Raw genomic sequence first — 9,095 nt, forward strand, 5'->3', positions numbered from 1 at the left:
ACGAGCGCCAATTTTGTTGCAATTAAAAAATTATGAGTTTCATATTGTGTGATGTCGAATTATAAAATAATTATAGATATATTATCATGTAATACTTTTCTATATATTATCATTTATTTTGAAATTACTCAAATATTAAATTTATTATTTATTTATAGTATTGAACAATGTAATATAAGCATTTTACTTTTCTTAATTGAATGTATACGAGGCGATCCCTATATTATTTTTTTGTTCTCATTTTCAGTGCTGTGAGTGTATTTTTGTATGTAAAAAATGATGGTATGAAAAAGTTATCCCATACAATTAATAAAATAAAATCATAATCAACACTATAAATAACGCCATTTTTGACATATTTACTCCGATGTCAGATCGTCTCTTTTTTACCTGTACCATCTCTCCTTTTTTATTTCACACAGTTGCATTTTTTGCATTTATTATTTAGCTAGTAAAAATATATCACCTGAACAAAAATTTTTTTTAACTTAATTAATTTATAGCTCATTTTTTAATTAACGGATTTTGTACTTTTTGAGGTGATTGTCTTTACCAAGTGTTTCTAGGTTTTCTTCCCCGTCTATTGGCTCAAGGATTTTTGTCTAGTGCACTTTTAGCTATATCATATTCAAGTTAACGAATCATATAATCAATCCACATCGAAAACGTAACACTGCATAAGTTGGTGTAGATTAGTTAATCTAGCTAATGTCTATTAGTGTCTAGCAAAACCAGATACAGCAGAATCAGATGTTTAGTACACATCATGCAAAATATTGACGTCTCGTACGTATATAAGGAGTGCCTCTCAACTTTTTTAATTATGTACCCCCTAGTGTTTTAAACATATTTCTGACAACGTAAGACCTAGACATAAGGGATGTTCCAGAATTTTCTATAATCCAAACTCTTAACATTTTCTTCGTTTATCAGTTTTAGTGACTTTTTTTGTATGTGTTCGATTGCGGTTGGTGTACTGAGAAGACTTCCCAGGAGTTAGACAAAGCACGGATAAAACCGTACTCCTACAAAACATTCTTAAATTCTCAAAAGTTAATTTAAGGTTGCTAACGGGATTCATTATGACATATTACCTATATAAACTTCGAAATCTGCTAATTCGAAATGCAGATTATGCCTCGAAGATGAAGAAAAAGATATGCATATTCTTTGTGATTGTGCAGCTTTAACACCGCACAAAAGAAAGTTATTTCATATGGATTTTATTCTCCAGATTTAATTCACAAAGCTCCAGATTTAGGGCTTTGTTAAAAGTTAGTTAAAAGTAAAATTTGGTACAGTAGGACTCTTCGACTTTGGGTTATCCTTTGTCATCTATTCTGATAGCGGGTGTCCAGCCAATCAGGCTGGTTTCATTTAAATTTCTATTTTTTCAAATTTTCAAAATTTAATAAAATTCATTTTTTGAAATAAGTATTGCTTTGATTTATAGAAAAACCATACAAATAATTAGAGTAATAACTTTGAAGTTAAAAAGGGAGTTGACTAAGAACACTGGAACACAAACTAAGTCGATATGACTTATAAGATTGCCATGAATTTAAATTTCAGAATAGTGATGTGCAGCGGGCCATCGCTTTACATATTCTCTTCAGCACGTTGAAGATACTTTAGGCCTTTGTTGGAATCAAGAGAATAGATGGAAGTCTTTACATGAAAGTAGTTATTGAGAAAATTTGTAAATAAGTTTTTTCACAAAAAATGACTTGGGGTAATTATTAAGAGTATTATTTGATTCATTTATCATCTACTGAAATTTATTAATGGTTTAATCGAGTGATTATATCGCACTTAGAGTTCAAACAATGTTTTCAATACTAAATCAATGTTCTTTTATTGGTAAAGGCATTGTTTAATCGCTTTAAAAGAGATTTAGATGCAACTCTAAAAGATATGGTCTAATTCGTTAGATTTCATAAAATCCAGCTGTAAGCTCAAAGTTAAATTTAAATTCGGAAAATGATTACATGATTTTATGCTGTGAACAAAGTATGTTCCATATGAATTCTATTCAAACCAGCGCCCGTTCATGGAAAACGATTTCATAAATTGTATTTAAGTCTTTCTTCGGGATTTAGTTTTAACTGAAACAGCTTATTGACCACCAGATAGTGAAACACCATTGTTAGTGAAAACAGCAACCCAGTAAAATCCATCTAATTTGGTAATTTCACAGCAAGGCAGTAACCTTCTTTAATGGAACTTTCAGTAGTCCAGTTTTTAACAATAATTATTTTGAAAATAAAATCGAGTCTATATTAATCGACAAGAAATCCGATTTGTATTTAATGTGATATACGTATACGATATACGTAGTTGGTAAGGGTTGCTAGAAATGATCTTACAACAAAGAGTATTTGAAGTATATAGTTAGATATGGTTTTCCATGTTACCAAAAGATTGATTATCAAGATTTAATCATGCTTTGATTAAGAATAAAACTAAATCTTTATCAATTTAGTTCAAATAAATCAAACTATACTCTAACATTCATTCTTCAATTTCGATCTTGTCATTGCTAAATACAGTTTAATAAAGCAATTTGATTAACTAAAGTTTCATATATTATTTAATTTATTTAAATCAATTAAATTAATTCGTGTCCTTTTGTTAAGCAGAACATATGTATTACATTGTTAAATATTTTTTTGTTAAATTTATTTATTCATTACTTTGAAAGTAAATAAACAACTAAAATGCAGAAATATAAATACTGAAATATTCAGATACTAATCCATTCTTTAATCATTGGGATAAATAGAAATATTTGTATGAAATTTACTCTACATACATTAGAATAAATAAATTCATACTATTTGCAAACATGAATATTAATTCATATAAATAAATAAATAAATAAAATAGTTTCACATACAAAATAGTACTTGTATATTTTATTTCCTAAAGATTAAAATAATGTAAATAGTTTAAGTTTTTAACATTTTGTAAATATAAATTTTATATATATATATATATAATATATTATATATATTAGTATAAAGAATTTACTCTAAGATAAAATTAAATAAATATATGTTCCATTTTAATTAAATAAAAGCAAAAATTATTGATAATTAAAAACAAACAAAAAAAAAAATGAAATAAAAGAATTAAAAATTAAATAAAATAAATTCATAAATATTTCTAAACCCATATAAAACCCATAAAGATGTATTTGAAATAGAAAATAAGAATCGAAATTTATTTTTCAATTTAGTAAGTAACTAAACTATAATTCAGTTATTCATGCCATTTTAATATATGCATAATAATAATAAAATGAAACTTTCTGATTTTATTAATCAATTTAATTTTATTTTCACTATTTTTTATTTTGATATAATTAATCATTAATACTGGAATAGAAGATGAAAGTAAAATAATCGTATAAAATAGAGAAATAACAATCTCACATAGAAAATACTTCATTTTAAAATAAAAATTAGTGTAAATTTAGTACTAATATTTTAAAATAAAATCTAATGTATGTATTTATTATATAAAACCACAATAAGTAATATAAAAATAAATATTTAATATATTTTGACTGTGTAAAACTTTGTGCAAAAGCATTATTACTGAGATATCAAACTAAAATTAAGCAAGTAATTATGAATATGCGTGTGTAAATTTCTAAGCATATTCTAGTTATTTAATACCATATATATACTTAATCTATTTAAATAATATAATAATTAATATTTAATTTTAATTAAAATTTATTTAAAAATCGCCAAAGGTAACGTCATAATATCAATAAAAATTATTTACGTAAAATATTTGTTCTTATTTTATTAAAGAATATTTAGCAATTGATATTAATTTAATTTAAAATGAATTAATTTAATTTAAAATTAAATTAATTAAATTTTTAAATTAATCTAATTTTTAATTAAATTAATATAATTTTTAATTAAATTAATTCAAATAAATTAATTAATTTTTAATTAAATTAATTCAAATAAATTAATTTAAAAAAGTAGTAGCAAAAGTATTGTTTATCTAACATCATTCTAGCAACTCCGACCATTCAATTTTCTACCATAAAGAGTTTTGCAGCGATTGAAATAATTGGTTGTCCAATAAAGTCCTGGCTATATGGTGTATATATCAAAACTTCACAACCTAGATCCGTTAATTTGTGCCGAGTCATCAAAGATGTGTGCAGCCTGGCCTTGTCTTAATGGAAAAATAACTATTTTTCTGTTGGCCAATTTTAGACGGTTTGCATTGATTATTGTGTTCAAACGGTCTAGTTGTGTGCTGAATAGAATCGAATAAAACGTTGCACCAGACTGGCGGAGTTGTTAATAGACAGAAAATAAAAATTTAGAAAATAAAAGCTTTTCTAATATACTTCACTGCAGGTCATTCTATAACTTGAACGTTCATAGTTCTGTTTAATTTATAGTTTACATTCATATGATAGCATTACATGTGATCTAGTTTTGCAGTAAATTGAACCCGAATGATATTTACTCTTGCTTAGCCTAGGTATTTTTCATATTGTTTTCTGAACGCTTTTCTATTAGTGACCATCATATTATCCAAATAATATATAATGTTGACAAATTAATTATTTGTTATTATTATTATTGCTGGTTATAAATAATTGCATATATGTGTTGGGTAGTTTTTTCCAATTGCTAATGTGATGTCTAATTATTGCATAGTAAGTATATTGATGAGGCCCTATGCTGCAGTGGGAGATAAGGATACCAGAAGAAGAAGTATAATGATGGAAGACTTATGGAATAAAGATGAAATTATGGAATAATCTAGTTGTTTAAGAAAACTATTGCTAATGTAATTCTTTTCTTTACAAATTTATTTTCGAATCATATCTAGATAACATGATTAGGCAACCATTTTTTTAACTTAACTTTACATTAAAAAATTTTATGTATATATATATATATATATAATATAAATATATATGGAAATAAAATATATTTTATTTCTATAAAGAATGTATATTGTATTAGACGTCATTTTTTCTTTAAGAATAATAAATAACAGTTTTAAGTCAGATTAAAACAAATTGGCATCCCTTTTAAAATATTTTAAATACTAGTTTTTGACATATGTATGTATTTTATTGTGGTGTGTATAATATGAAATATAAAAATTCTAAACACTGAAAATTAATTAATTTAAATAAAAGTAATTATTATTAATTTATTAGTAAATGAAATGCTCATATGTTTTTAAGGAATGAGTGGAGTTTTCCAACATATTTCCAGTAAACACAATACACTGATTTTTAAACTTGGCTGCACTAAAACTTAAGACTTAACATTTTTTACAAGTAAAACCTAACTCTGAAGATTTTAAGAGCATTGTTGTTGCTTCCATTGTTTTCTTTCGTAAGTTGAGAGTATTTTTTTGCTACTCTGAATGAAAAAATTAAATGGTTACAAGTCGATTTGTACCGATATTAAAAATCGACTCCGTTACTGGTTTAAAATGTCGTTTTAGAGCATATGAACAGCAAATATGGATTCGTTTATTATTCTATGGTTGCTCTGCACCGATAACCTGAAGAACTGTCGGGTATGACACAATAATTCTGCTGCTATTCGTGCAAAAGTTGTACAATTTTGACCATACATTACAAATATATGGGATCATAACAAATACTTACTTTTGAAAATTCTTAACTTAATATTCTTTTTATAATTCTGCCAACAGTTTTCTAAAAATCTTTCATTCAAAAACCAAGCCTTTGGAAAAAACTTTTGGGTCATGTAATCGTTTCACATACTCGTAATGTAAATGAAATTAAATCTAATTTGCTTGGTTTGTAGCTTCTAACAATTAAGTTCACATTTCATATTCAGAGGTACCAGCAGAAAAACCATAAAATCACATGTTTCATGGAATTTCTGCATATGTCGGTGTGCAGTTGCCAGTTTAACCCAAAAATGAACAATACTCTCTCTAATTTGTTTCCCTCATCAAAATTTGACTTAATTGCACCTTGGTTAGCCAAAATATTTACACACTTATGCATGTGCACAACCACACATATATGTGTAAGGCCCATAATTAAGTAAATTAAATTAAATTAATGTTTTGTTTGTGTTTTGGTCACTTTTGTTTTAGGATAATTACGGTTTGGGTATTTGCTAAGGGTGAAAACTTGGTAGGCTTACATTAAATATTTGGCTTAAACGAAAACCATGTCAGGAAACTGCTAGGAGCCTGCATATGTGAAATAATCACTTGTTTATGTTTAATATAAGGAATTGTGTATTTTTATGTGGAAAAACTGATGTGTGGTAGTGACTATATGCAGTGTCTCTAACTGGTATTAAAATGTATTATTGTATTATTCATATATAGTAGTATATAGTTATGTTATATATCTTTAATTTCAAAACAAGAAAGTTGCTTTATTTTCGTTATCAATTGCTGACATAAGTGGAAGTAAATAAATTTATAGAAGCTTTTGGTTTTAACTAACATTTAGAAATACACCATAATTTGTGTATAATGTAATGCTCTAATCAATCTATAGAATGCTGGAATATTTATTGATACAAAAGTACTAGGTAACACACGTTATATATAGAACATTGATCATTAAAATGTCTGGTTTTGTCAGGTTCTTGAACATAAAGATTTTGAATGAAACGAACTAGCAGATGAGATCATCAGCAGAAGCTCTGATATGCATAATAACGAGGATACTTCATATAAAACCCTATATGTTAGAGGATTACTTAGAAATTTACGATGGCGAAAAAATTATTGAATAATCGCGTAGACTGTGAGGAAACGAGGGCTCTACGGCTTAAACTAGATAGGAGAATAGCGAAGGATTTTCTGGGTTAAAACAAATCTGCAGTTCGATTGTTAATACTTACTGAAGTATTAACAATCGTACAACATTGACAGATTACGCAGGACAACCCATGACGAAGAGGAAGTGGAATCTATCAATCACCTATTAAATCTTTACCCGAGACTACAGACGAATATGTTAGTACGTATTTGTTTACTAACCTGACAGAGTTGGCAGGAGTAGACACGTGATCTTCTTAACTCTATTTAGAAAATCAATTGATTTAGTAATACTACACTTAAAACTATTAAGGAAACAATGGTTAGTATTGCTCGTTTCTTCTTGGCAACTTAAAGATTATGACAATGGTCAATAGCTATCTACGTGTTTAAGGTAAGTACTCATATATGTCTGTAGTCTTCGATGATGACTTTTTGATAAGTTAAGAATTTATCATCACTAGATTTTATTGCTTTCAAAAAAAATCATTAAAAAGTTGGTTTATTATAAAACAAGTTGCGCGAGTTGTAGTAAGGTTTGTACTGAAGTACATCGACAAAGAAGATAGTACTGCTAAATTTCCTAAATTTAGGGATAGACGCGGGATAGACCTAGTTTTTTTTTTAACTCTTGTTTATTGCAAAGAATGTGGTAAGATTCACTACTTATTGACGATTATGACCAACCAAAGTCATTTCTCAGAAGTAACATGAGTCAGTAAGTTCAGGCATTTCCATATTCATCGAACTTGGCATAATGCGCTTTCTAAATTTTCAAACAAATGCATTTGTTTTTGAGTAATATGCATTTTGATAAGGTAAAAGCTAACCAAAAGTCTTATTAAAATTTAAATCACATGCATTCATAAAAGTAATAAGTAATAATATTATAATTTTATTCTTCGTAAATATTTCTTAAAGTTTAAAAAGTTTTCCATCTTTTGATAATGCGTAAGAACTTGCTTAACATGCTTTCAGTGTTTAGGATGAAAGTATGAAATTTTTAAAAATTAAAATTTGTTTTTCCTCTTTTACTGATTCAATGTCGAAAAAATTTTGATTAAATGCAAACGTTTATCTTTGGAAAGGAATAAGTAAGCGGGATATTGATTACTGCGAATCAAACGAAATACTTGAATGAAAAGTTTTCTTTAAATAATAAATATTTTTATTATATTTCAAAAAAATAATTCAGTGTTTTATTGCTATCAGCTCGGAGTTACTCTGTGCTGTTTATGCATTTGTGCGAATGAAAATAAATCGCATATGAATTTTTTATTACATGCACAAATTGATTCTTTATTCGTTTTGGCAGAGATCAAATATGTTTGAGTGAAGTTCATATCAAAATATTTGCATTCGTAAAAGCGTATCCTGCATGTGCATACTTTTTACGAGCATTATTATTATTTCAATCAAAAAGGAATAAGGAATAAGGAATAAGTAGCACAACTCCTAGCCAACTATTTGCATGAGTAGGTATGATTGGGTGCACCCATTCGATGCACTTCAAATTTGCCATGTATTTCTATTTTCAGTTTTTAATCAAAATGTTTGCTCCCAGAGGATATTGTGCCTGTTGTGGCATTGATGTGTGAGATGCAACTTTGATTGGAGTTTTATGAAGGACGTCATAAATTTTATCATTTTATAACTTTTTGATAAATTGTGCAAAAGAATGCTTTTGGTCTAACAGTACTACGAAGTATATACAATATGATTATTTAATAAAAAAATTTTTTTTTCCTAAAATTGCACAGCTGATACTTCTATATATTCAAAAACCAAGAAGGGTCAAATGTTAGCTTTATTTAGTTTCAATTGGAATATAAATTCTATGTAGTTTGTATCTTATTAATAGGCATGGGCCCTTATTACTTGTTTCTTTCTCGAAGCTACAATTATTAACGTTTCAAATCAATTGCAGTCAGTGCCTAAGTTAGCCTACAAAAAGTGCATGGGAAATGAATTAAACTTCGGCATATCTGTATTGGACTCAATAAGACCTGCTTTGAAGGTGACTATATATTTTGTAGGACAAATTAATACTCTTAGGACACTTAGTAGCAATTCACGAAATTTTAATGCGGATTTTAGCTGACTGAACATTTGGGTCACAAAAAAGCATGACAATGGTTCGATCAACACTGATCAAGTCTGATATTCAAAAGTTACACAAGATTCCACATTCTACAGAAAAGCTAAAGAAAAGCGTGAAAACGTTTGTGTCTGTATAAGACTGGTGCTCAAAAATTTCCCAAAACTCAACATTCAAAGAACATTATTAA

This window comes from Teleopsis dalmanni, chromosome 2 (genome assembly GCF_002237135.1).
Source record: "Teleopsis dalmanni isolate 2A chromosome 2, ASM223713v2, whole genome shotgun sequence".
Lineage (NCBI taxonomy): Eukaryota > Metazoa > Arthropoda > Insecta > Diptera > Diopsidae > Teleopsis > Teleopsis dalmanni.